We start from the raw sequence: 12649 nt of genomic DNA on the forward strand, positions 1-12649 counted from the left end.
AGTCTCATTCTTGTCTGGAAACGTTTTTTTCTCTTGTTAAAAAGATACTGCTGATGCTAGATATTTTTGGAAAGTATATCAACTCTCAAATGCTGTCTTTGGTGCTCCTCAGAACGTTCTGACGTTATAAAGAGAAAAGGAAAAAGGAATAAAATAATTCCCCATTTGGGGAGCAATTACTTATATCAAAAACATTTTTTAAAGCCCACTCTTTCCTTCAAAAAGATTAATGTTCTGCATTAAGGCCTAGCACAACTCACTCTGACTCCCAGGATGTTTTGGCAGAACAGAAAATCCTGATGGCTCTTTTTGTTTGAATGGTTTATTTTCTTTCTCTGCGTGGATCTCAGTTTCTTTGCCTTTTTCTTTTTGCTTCTCTTGTTCTTTGTCTCTTTATATTCTCTGCTCCGTGTGTGTATTTGTCTCTCCCAGTCTCAATCTCTTTGTCTTTCTCTACCTCTGTCCCCCTCTTTCCCAGTGGACTGGCAGCCCTTCTCTTATGTGAATCTTTCCCTTTGAATATTTCTGTGTGTGTGTGTGTGTGTGTGTTTGTCTATGTCTTCCTTTCCATCTCTGTATGTGGATTTCTTGCTTTCAGTCTGTCAATTTCTTCCTCTTACTCTGTATGTTTGTGTCAGTCTTTCTCTTCCTCAGTCTATGTCATCTATTTTCTACCTCTTCTTTTGTTTTTGTCTCTGTCTCTATATGAATTTCTCTTTCTCCATCACTCTCTCTGTGTTTATCTCTCTTCATCTCCTTATTTGAGTTTCCTCTACCTTTCTCTCTCTCTTCCTCCCGCTTCCTATCTATCTGTCCATCTGTCTCTCTCCCTCTGTCTTTCTGTCTTTGTATGTTTGTGTCTGTCTCTCTAAGTGAATCTCCCACCCCACTTTTTCCTCTCACCCACCCCTTGCCTCCAATCCACCCTCAATCTCTGTCTCTGTCTCTGTCTCTCTGTCTTTGCCCTTCTCTCTCTCTCTCTCTCTCTCTCTCTCTCTGTGCTTTTTCCTCTCCCCAACCCCCTGCCTCTAATCCACCCCTGTTTCTCTTTTTCTCCTCCCCCTTTTCCTCCTCTAGAGCCCTGAGGTCGGGTCCAGACAGCAAGACAGTGAATATAAAATAAAAAGTCACCCAGAGGTTTCCAGGCTACCAGATTTGCAACATATTTAGACAGAACAGCTGGATAATTTTAACAACTTCCTTGTTTTCCCCAGAACATCGGCCACCAGGGCGTCTCAGACAGCATGTCTGTGTGAGGATGCACACATGTATGCACCATGTGTTCCCTTGTGAGACCCTGTCCCACAATGCACATGTCACCATTCTCTCAAAGCCCCCACTCATATACTTTAATGTAATCTGATTCAGATTTCCTTCCCTGCAAAGTCTGTCTTTTTCCTCTTCTTGTGCTGTCTGGCTTAGACATCTCATCTTAAGCATCTCAGAGACCTTCCACCTGTGTCCTGTGATCTTCATCGTGATCTCTCGAGTGAAGTGTTTGGAAAGAGAAAAGAAAATGAGGTAGGAAGGTCTAGAGGAGGACCTAAGGAGAAAGCTGGAAAGAAACCCCTCAAAGGCAGAGCACTGTGTTATTCTTGACCCCATTTTACAGATGAAAAAGCTGATAGGCAAACTCTGGGGCCCAAAAATTCAAAAGAACTAGTTCTGTAACCCAGAACTGTTAACTCCCAGCAAGCAACTCAACTCCCAGCATCACAGACCAGCAAAGCTGGAGAAGACCTTACGTGAGGCAGCGTGGTGCAGTGGGCGTCACCTCGGGCTCTTGTGTCAAGCAGACAGCATGAATGTACATCCCTCCACTGGAAGGTAGAAGCTTTGTGGCCTTGGGCAAACTACTGCAGCTCTTTAAGCCTCTGTTTCCTCATCTGTAGAAGGGAAATAATAGTACCTTCCCAGAGGGAAGTCTGATGAAATTAAACACGTAAAGCTCCTGGGTGATAGGAAGTACCTAAAACAATGTATATTGCTGTTGATAGTATTTGTATTAATATAAAACTGAGGCCCAAGTTCACACAAATTGATGGTAGACCCAGACTTAGCATCCAGATCTCCCAGCTCTCACGCCAGTGTATTTTTACCAAGAGAGTCTCCTGCTACCTTCTCCCCATCAGAAATCTCAAAAACATTTCTTGAGCACTTTCTATATGCCAGACATGATCACAACACCTTCCACACATTCACTCATTTAATCCTTAAAACAACCCAGAGATGGAGGTTCCATTATCATCCCCATTTTATAGATCAAGAAACTGAGGCCCAGAGAGCATAAGAAACTTATTCGAGGTCTCCCAGCTAGTAGATGACAGGGCTGAGGCGCAAATGCAGGTAGCTGGCACCAAAGCCCACTTGGTAACCCACACACACTCACCGTGTTTTCTGTTCAAACTCGGGGATTTACCTCAAATCATGGTTACTTTTCTTTGCCTTTCTCTATCTGTCTCTCTGTATCTCTTCCTCTATTGACTTTTGCTTACAGTAACACATGAATACATTCTTGGTGGAAAAAATTAGGGGTATTATTGATAAAACTAAAGTCTGCTTTGATGTTACCCCTCATTTCCACTGTTGACAATTTGGTGAAAAGTCTTCCGAACTTCTTCCTACACATTTACATATGTACTTAACTACTCCTTTCAGACCCTTCCCACCGGGCCTCTAGAAAACAGTAGTTGAGGCAGCAAACCTGAGATTGAAGGAGGACAGTGGGGGCTGGAGATGGTCTTACTTTCCATTTTCTGAAGATCAGTTACCTATAAATACTCTGAAAGCTTCCGGCAGATAGGCTTGGCCAAGGTCCCAGAGATTTGGATGCATAATAACGCTTCTTTGGCTCTACACATAGACAAAACCAGAGAAGGATGGCTTATCACTTATGGCATTCACAGGGCAGCCATTCCTAACATGTGGTTCTGAGACTTTGATATTGCTGGTCCAAACTGAGATGTGCTGTCAGTGTAAAATACACACTGGATTTTGTAGCCTTAATGCACTAAAAAAGAGTACAAAATATTTCATGAATACTTTATTTGATTACATATTGAAATGATAATATTTCAGGTATATTGAGTTAAATCAAATATGTAATTAAAATTAATTTCCCTTGCTCTTTTTACTTTTTTAATGTGGCGACCAGAAAAAGTTTAAACTCCATATATGGCTAATATTTTACTTCCAATGGATAGTACCCTTGTAAACAGTTTATCAAGGAGACACTATTTTTTTTAATTTTTATTTTATCTATTTATTTTAAATTAATTTATTTTATTTATTTATTTTGGCCGCATTGGGTCTTTGTTGCTGCACGTGGGCTTTCTCTAGTTGTGGCGAGTGGGGGCTACTCTTCATTTTGGCACGCGGGCTTCTCATTGCAGTGGCTTCTCTTCTTGTGGAGTGTGGGCTCTAGGCGCACAGGCTTCAGTAGTTGTGGCACACAGGCTCAGTAGTTGCGGCTCACGGGCTCTAGAGTGCAGGCTCAGCAGTTGTGGCGCTCGGGCTTCGTTGCTCCGTGGCATGTGGGATCTTCCCAGACCAGGGCTTGAACTCATGTGCCCTGCATTGGCAGGTGGATTCTTAACCATTGTGCCACCAGGGAAGTCCCGAGACACTCTTTTTTTAAAATTTCACTGAGAATGGTAATAATAGTTCAATTATATCAGGTGCTCTTGGGTCAGACTGAGATCTGTGATCTCATCCCTCCTCTCACAATAGCTGTACAAGGAAAACACTGTTCTTAACTCCGTTTCACAGAGGAGGAAATTGAAGTTCAGAGAGGTGAAGTCATTTGCCCAAGGTCACACAGCCAGGAAGCAGCAGAGCAGCAGTCTGAACACATCACTCACGGGGCTAACCCTGCGCAGTGACAGAACAAGAAAGCCATTCACGGGGACTCACCTTAGAGATGAGTGTAATCAGAAGGAAGCCTTTGAAAAGTTTGCTGGCATTGGGTAAAGGGCAGAAGCCCCAAAAGAAATGCAAGCCCATGTCATACTAGCATTCTAAGGAGGGGCTTTATTTTGTTAATCTGGGGGCCAGAGGTGAAACCAACCAGACCACTCCCACACTTGTTTCTCTGCCCTTCCCCTTGCGAAGTCCAGCCCCTGCTATAAACTGCTCTAATATGTAGCACACATTTGAAGAGTAGTGGTTTTATTTATTTACTAGTCTGGGGTGCCAATAGGCTTGGTGAGGCCCTCCTTAGAGACTTGTTCCACAATATCTGCTCCTTTTTTTGTTCAGTAATAAGACCAGATATGGCCATCCAGAATAGAGACTACACTTCACTGTAGTTCCATTGCAGCAAGATATGACCATATGATTACCTTCCAGCCTATGGGATGTATACAGAAGTGGTATGTGTAAGTTCTAAGAAGTGTCCTTAAAAGTAGGGGACAGGGCTTCCCTGGTGGCGCAGTGGTTGAGAGTCCGCCTGCCGATGCAGGGGACATGGGTTCGTGCCCCGGTCCGGGAAGATCCCACGTGCCGCGGAGTGGCTGGGCCCGTGAGCCATGGCCGCTGAGCCTGCGCGTCCAGAGCCTGTGCTCCGCAACAGGAAAGGCCACAACAGTGAGAGGCCCGCGTACCGAAAAAAAAAAAAAAAAAATGTAGGGGACATGTTTAACAAGCTCTCCATAGTTCAAATGCAGATATGATGGCAGGCAGCCGTCTTGTATCATGAGCTGGCAGGCACATGTTGAGGATAGAAGAAAAACAAGATGGAAGGAATCTGGACATCTAATGATTCTAGGGATGCCATATAGCCCCAGGCTCTGTATTTATATCTTTATATGAAAGAGAATAGTTTCTATCTAATTTCAGTAATAACTAGTTGGTGTCTCTTTGTTAAAACAACTATACCTTTATTAAAATGAATGCAGCCGTCTGAAAGAAGCCCTTCCCCACCAAAAACCCCAGAAGAACAGAATACCCACAGGTTGAGGTCCTCTGGCTTGAACTCTGAAAATTCACAACAAATGGCAAATTCGTTTGTGCTGATCTTATCTATAATAGATGCCCTTCCTGTCAAACTGTTTGGAAAGAGAAATTGGTTCACTCTTCAAAGTTTGCCTCCTCTTGGCTGGACTGGATGACCTTGAGCTTTAAGGTAAGAAGCCCATCTGAGAGGTCTGTACACACACAACTTCACACCCATGCACACATACACACATGCATATACAGCAAGATATACACATGCACACAAAGATTGATTTAGCCAGTTCCCTGTTTAGGTGCCCTCCAGGTATTTTCTAAGTTGCTAGTTTTGTTTGTGCTTACAAATAACCTTGATATATGTAGGCAATCGGTGTAGTGGCTGGAACTTTAAGCTCTACTTAGTTTGAGTTCCCCCCAAAGACACTCAGAGGCAAGGATTCTACTGCAAATTGTTTATTGGAGAGATGACTCCAGGAAATATCAGGAAGGGAGTAAGGAAGGGAGAAAGGGAAGGAAATGAAGTTAATAAAATGGTACAAAGTACCACTGTGGGCAGCTGAGGCTCTGAGGAACACTGGGAACTGTGTAGAACATGATCCCACCTGAGGGGAGGGAGCTGGTGTATTTATCCTTCAACTCCTGTCAGTCATTGGTTGAGGAGTGCTCCCCAGGGGATGTTAATTCCCTGGCACTTCTGATTTGCCCCTATACTTGCCCAGGCAGCCCTGGAGGACAGAGCCAAGTCCAGGTTCTGGAAGTTAGCAGGTCCAGGACTAGAGGGAGGTGAGTGAGGTGCCCAGGTTACAAATTTTGAGGCAGCACTCACTGTTAGGGTTGTTCAAGTGCAGGGTGGGAAGTGTGAACCATCAGAGATCAGCTTGCACAAGAAGGTGATTGCTGAAAGGATATGCGGGAGGCACAGACAGTATCTGCTACAGGCTTTGCAGTCAGGCTGCCTGTGTTTGAATGCTACCTCCGCCACTCAAGGACAACTTATTTAACTTCTCTGTGACTCAGCTTCCACATCTGTAAACTGGGATAATTATAGTACTTAGGATTGTGCATGAGGATTACATGGGATGATTCACATAAAATGCTTAGAACAAAGTTGGGCATACAATAAGCCTCCCATAAGCGTTAGCTCTGATGACTTTGCAATGAATATTACAGTACTGACCTTTTTTGAGAATCAAGGAAGCAAGTTCATCTAATAGTTAAGAAAAGATCCTTTGGAGTCAGGCACATGAGGGTTCAAGTCCCCGATCCCTGTGTGACCTTGGGCCAGTCACTTAAGCTCTCTGGGCCTCAGATCCCTGATGTTTAAAATCATTATTAAATAATAAGATACTTCACAACTAGAAAAAAGATGCATGCAAGATGCTTCTCTAAGCAGTGTGCCTGACTTGAAAATGTGCAATAAATCTTAGCTGAGATGGCTGCATGTTCAATTTTCCATACGAGCAGGAAGTTGCTGCTGTGTTGGAGCAGCCAGGAAGATATAATTCACTTGGCAATATTTACTGCACACCCGCAAGTTGCAAGACACTTAGATGGGAAGTGAGTGCTCTTAAAAAGAAGTGTTAACACTCTGTCTTGGCCCTTTTGGGGGACTGGAGTTCTTTCATTCCTCCCGTAATGGAATCACACATTCATGCCCTTGCTCTGCTCCTCCCTTGAGTGGGCAGAGTAAACTTTCCAGCAGCCTTGAGATCATAAGCCAATTCAAAAGAAAGCAGAGAGCAAAGTTAGACAAACGGTCTTTGATGACTTTGTGGCAACACAAGCCTTGAGCTGCCCACCCATGGACTTGTTTTAAGTGAGAGAAAAACAAACTAATATGTACTGAGTTTCTGTTATATGCAGCCAAAGTTAATTCTATGATGTACATCCTTCTTTGTATTTTATTATTTTTTATGCTCTGGGCATGGCATAGGAGAACTGTGTTATCTGGTGGTTGCCCAGGAAAGTTCTCAAGTCCTGCAAAGAGGAAACAATTTCCAGGTTGACTCCTGCAGACTTTTGCTGCCCTGTTCCCACCCTGGGGTCCAGCCCTCCTCTTAGTCACCTTGTTACCCGTCCAAGGGATCCAACCAGGTGTCTCCTACTTTCTCTAAAGACACGAAGGGGAAACATCAGCAGCAGCATCAGATCATGTCTGAGGGGGTGGAGCTGCCCTGAAACCACATTAGCCTTCTTCCCCTCCCCCTTTGCCCCGACCTCACTGGGTGTTCATTGTACTCACAGTACACCTGTCCTTCTTCCTGCCAGGCCCATTAATTAAGCAGCTAGGCCTTTATATCTTGACTGATACTTCTTTTTTGGCAGAACACACCAGAACTGCTGAAAATTTTTCAGAAATAATTTTCTGACTCAGCCAAGGATAGACAGGTTAGAACTTTGGAAAAAGGAAGCCAACTACTCCCTTCAAGTTTGGCTGCCATCTACTGATCACCTTACTCTGTTTCTCTACCCACCCACCCTCATCTTTTCACCCTCTTCAAGGAACAACACCTCAATTTTCCTCAGGACATCCCCTCCCCCAACCAGTGGTTCTTTTGGTGTAAGTGATAGCAACTCCACTTCCGATGACCAGGATGGTCATGTGACCCAGACCTGGCCAATCAGAGCCTCACATGCCTCTGGTTGCTGTGATTGCCAACTCAGTTTGGACCACTGAGAGTCAGGCTAGGACTTTTGTTCTGTCTGTTAGGGAAAAGCTGGCTCTCTGCTCTGCTGGTCTTGGTGTTATGAGAGTAGGGGCTGCTGGCAGCCATCTTTCCACCCACAGGGCAGCATCTAATTGAGAGAGTGGAGTTAGCACAAAGGGAAACTGAATGGAGCGACGGGAGGAGCTATCACCCCTGATATCTGATCAGCCCTGATATCATCATTTGAGCTCCTGGATCAAGCCACACCTGAATGTTTTTTAAGTTGTTCATGCATTTTTCATGCACATAAGCAATTAAATTTTCTGCTTAAGCCACTTGGAGTTTGGCTTTCTGATTCTTGCAAATAAAAGTCCCAATTTTCTATCCCTTTTCCCTCATTATATAATCATATAACATTCTCTATAGTTTACTTGTTTATCTTGTCTATTGTATTCCCCCACCTCTTCCCAGTGCTTCTTTTTTGGGGGGAGCAGTGGTCTGTTTTGTATACTGCCATAGCACTAGAACCTAGAATAATTCTTGGCACATAGTAGATGCTCAATAAATTTTTTAATAGAAAAATAAAGGGGCCTGAATAGAGGCTATCATATATATATATATATATATATATATATATATATTTAAACCCCATTTGGACCTTGCCCCCATTTTACAGATAAGCAAAACTGAAGCTGAGAAGTTTAACGTGTCCAGAGTGACTGGCCTAATTAATGGACAATCTAACATTTATACTGAATCATCCTGGCTCAAAGTCCACTGCTCTTACATTATATTGCACTGAAGTTCCCTTATCATTCTGAGGACAGTACAGTCACCATGACAACTACCATTTACTGAATTCTTGCTGCTGCCAGGGAAACTCTCAGCCCTTTACATGAATTGCCTGACTGAATCTAACTCCCCAATCTCCCCCAAGTAGATGCCATCATTATCCCAATTTACAGAGAATAAACTGAGGTTCATAAATGGGATTAGTGCTCTTATAAAAGAGACCCTACAGAGCTCCCTCCCCCCTTCTGCCATGTGAGGACACAGTGAGAAGACAGCTGTCTATGGCTCAGGAAGCAGGCTCTCACCAGACACCCAATCTGAGGCACCTTAATCTTGGCCTTTCCAGCCTCCAGAACTGTAAGAAATACATGTTTGTTGTTTATAAGCCACCCAGTCTATGGTATGTTTGTCATAGCATCCCAAACAGACTGAGACATATGTATTATTACATATGTAATAAAAAGCAGCCATAAATAAATAAATTTTAATATATAAATATATAAAAAGAGATTATCAAGGTTAGGACTTATTAGCAATAACTGAGACTTTCTCCTTAAGGTAATCATTGCTTCTAATTAAAATATTAAATTATATTCAAAAGTAAATAACTGCTCTAAACCAAGGGTTGTCAGACCAAACCATGAGCCTGTCACTTTTTTTTTTTTATTTAGTTTTTAATTTGTACTATTTATTTTTGGCTGTGTTGGGTCTTCGTTGCTGCGCATGGGCTTTCTCTAGTTGCGGCGAGCGGGGGCTACTCTTCATTGTGGTGCGCGGGCTTCTCATTGCGGTGGCTTCTCTTGTTGCAGAGCATGGGCCCTAGGCGTGCGGGCTTCAGTAGTTGTGGCACACAGGCTCAGTAGTTGTGGCTTGCGGGCTCTAGAGTGCAGGCTCGGTAGTTGTGGCGGACAGGCTTAGTTGCTCTGTGGCATGTGGGATCTTCCCGGACCAGGGCTCGAACCCGTGTCCCCTACATTGGCAGGAGGATTCTTAATCACTGCGCCACCAGGGAAGTCCCCTGTCACATGTTTTTGTAAATAAAGTTTTTCTGTTTTGTTTTGTTTTTTGCGGTACGCAGGCCTCTCACTGCCGTGGCCTCTTCCGTTGGGGAGCACAGGCTCCAGACGCGCAGGCTCAGCGGCCATGGCTCACGGGCCCAGCCGCTCCGCGGCATGTGGGATATTCCCGAGCCGGAGCAGGAACCCGTGTCCCCCGAATCGGCAGGCAGACTCTCAACCACTGCACCACCAGGGAAGCCCTGTAAATAAAGTTTTATTGGCACATGGCCACACCCATTCATTTACATATTGTCTGGGATGCTTTCATATTACAGTGACAGAATTGAGTAACTGGGGCAGAGATCGTTTGGCCCATAGAGTCAAAAATATTTACTGTCTAGCCCTTTATGGAAAAAGTTTGCTAACCCCTGCTCTAAATCATGTCACGCTCAAATTCTTTGGTGTGGATTTTTATCACCTTTAAGGGAAGCATCTCTTTGTAATAAAAAGCCCACAGCAATCTGAAAAGGCCAAATGCCATCCAGTTTGTGTGAAGCAGGCTCTTTCGATGCAAAATTCTTCCCACCTTTCTGAAGGCAATAGCCAGGAACGCCTTCTCCAGAGGGAGAAGAGTGGTCAGAGCCCCTTGTTTCTCACTCTGAGCCAGAAGTGGCATCTTCCTGTGGGTTTTGCTGGGTGGTAGAATTATGTATGATTTTATCCTTTCCACGTTTCTTCATTTTCCAAATATTTGATACATTGTATTAGTTTGCTTGGGTTACCATAACAAAGTAGTGGTGGTTTAAACAGCAGAAATTTATTTCTCACAGCTCTGGAGGCCAGAAGTCCAAGATCAAGACGTCAGCAGCGTTGGTTTCTTCTAAGATCTCTCCCCTTGGCTTGTTGATGGCAGTCTTCTCCCTGTGTATTCTCCTAGTCTTTCCTCTGCGTGTGTCTGTGTCCAAATTTCCTCTTCTTATAAGGACCCCGGTCATATTAGATTAAGGCCCACCCTAATGACCTCATTTTACCTTAATTACCTCTAAGGACCCTATTTCCAAATACAGCCACATTGAGGGACTGGGGGTTAGGACTTCAATGTATGGATTTTGGGGAACACAGTTCAGCCCCTAGCCCATGTATTAGATGCATTACTTAAAAATGAGTAGTAGAATGTTAAATATTTTAAAAGGTGGAGGAACAATCGTGGCCAACATTTTAGCCTGAGACTTTTAGTATGAAAGTAATGTGTGTCCAATACTTTAAACATTCAAACAGTGCAGAGGGTGGCAAGGGGTTGTAGACACCTACTCCCACTCAGTCTTACCCCACTGTTGACAGTTTCTTGCATATCCTTCCAGAAACATCCTCTACCTTCATGCTTTTTATTTTGCACGGCAGGATGATGTTTTATTTACTGCTCTGCAACTTGCTTTTTATACCAAACAATAGATAAATCATTGTCTGTTTTCAAAGCAGTACATACATCTTGCATCCTCAACCTCTATCTCAATGCCTGCTTCCAAAGAACCCAACTTGCAAACAAGTTACTTGGAAGTAAATCTCAGACATCATGTCATTTCACCCACAAATATTTCAGTAACTATTACCAAAGATCAGGACCTTGTTTTTATTTTTAAACAAAACCACAAAACAAACGAATGAAAACCGGAGTAAGAATAGAGGTGGTGGTTTGGGGAAGGGAGATGATGATTCTTTTAATTTTTATGTCTCTTGATGACACTGCAATGCTGACCTGGAACTTGGAAAATAAAATCAATAAAGAGCCATTTGTTCTTCACCTCCATTCCTACCATCAAAATAAGCAAGGTTTCTCAAGCCCCAAGAATCCCTTTGGTGCTCTTCCATCCTTAGCCTATAAAGCAGTGAGGCCAGAGAGAGTGTCCTCGGCCCTAGGGACTGCTTTCTTACCCTGCAATGATGGACACTCTAGTGCCTGGCAGAGGCCTGCTCTGCCACATGAAATGCACAGAGATGACCACTGTTCCTCACTGTCCCCAGGTACTGTCCCCTGGGCCTCAGACAGCCTTGTGATGTGAGGTAACTAACAACCTTACAACACACTCCTACTTAGAGTTCTGTGTTAAGCATTTACCTGCATCATTTCATTGAATTCTGCCCCCAACTATTATTATCCCCATTTTGCAGCTATATTATTATTATTTAAAGGAATCAGTTTATTTTATTTATTTATTTTGGCTGCACCGGGTCTTAGTTGTGGCATGCAGACTTCTCAGCTGCAGCTTGCGGGCTTCCTAGCTTCGGCATGCATGTGGGTCCTAGTTCTCCCACCAGGAATGGAACCTGGGCCCCCTGCATTGGGAGTGTGGAGTCTTACCCACTGCCACCAGGGGAGTCCTGCAGCTATATTATTAACAGTGTTACCAAATCCTAGGTTGCACTGCTCTCTGCAGGACAGGCCAATACATCAAGAGATGAGTTGTTGGAGCAAAGAATAGCAACTTTATTCAGAAAGCCAGCAGATGGAGAAGTTGGTGGACTAGTATCCCAAAGAACCATCTTGCCAGAGTTAGAATTCAGGCTTCTTTTATATGAAAAGGGGAGGGGGTGTGGCTAGTTTTTGCAAATTTCTTGGTGCCGGAATTTTTTGTTCTTATAGCTGTCCAGTAGGTCTGGTCACAATGTTCCTTATAAACCTCCAACTAGACAAATGTTATTCTTAGTTCTGCCACTTTTTATCTCTATATGCATGGGAAAGTGTTATAGCTTTAAAGGTCAGAGCCTTGAGAACTGGGCTATCCTGTATATTTCAGTCTATAGGTAACATTCTTTTACAAAAGGTGCAGAGCCAGCATGACTCAGCAGAAGCAACAAAGCACAAAGGTTAGAGCTAAAGGAATAGATTCAATATGGAGTCAGGTTTGTTCTTCTCTGTTTCAATAGCTTCGATGTATTTGTTTGTTTGACAGATTTTTACTGAGCATCTTGCATGTGCCAGGCACCCAGAATATAGCAGTGAACCAAGCATACAAAATCCCTGCCCACGCGGAGACAGAAAATAGGTGGACAAAGACATAATACAATGGCAGATAAAACTAGGAGTGACATGGAGAAAAAGAGAAGAAGGTGAGGGGAGAAAGGGGGACAGAAGGGTTGGGGAGAGAGGGCTATTTTAGGTATGGTGGTCAGGGAAGGCCTTCTGACAAGGTGACAGCTGAACAGAGACTTGAATGGAGAGAGGGAGCAAATACCTAGGGTGAAGCATTTCTATCCAAGGAA

This window comes from Orcinus orca, chromosome 15 (genome assembly GCF_937001465.1).
Source record: "Orcinus orca chromosome 15, mOrcOrc1.1, whole genome shotgun sequence".
Lineage (NCBI taxonomy): Eukaryota > Metazoa > Chordata > Mammalia > Artiodactyla > Delphinidae > Orcinus > Orcinus orca.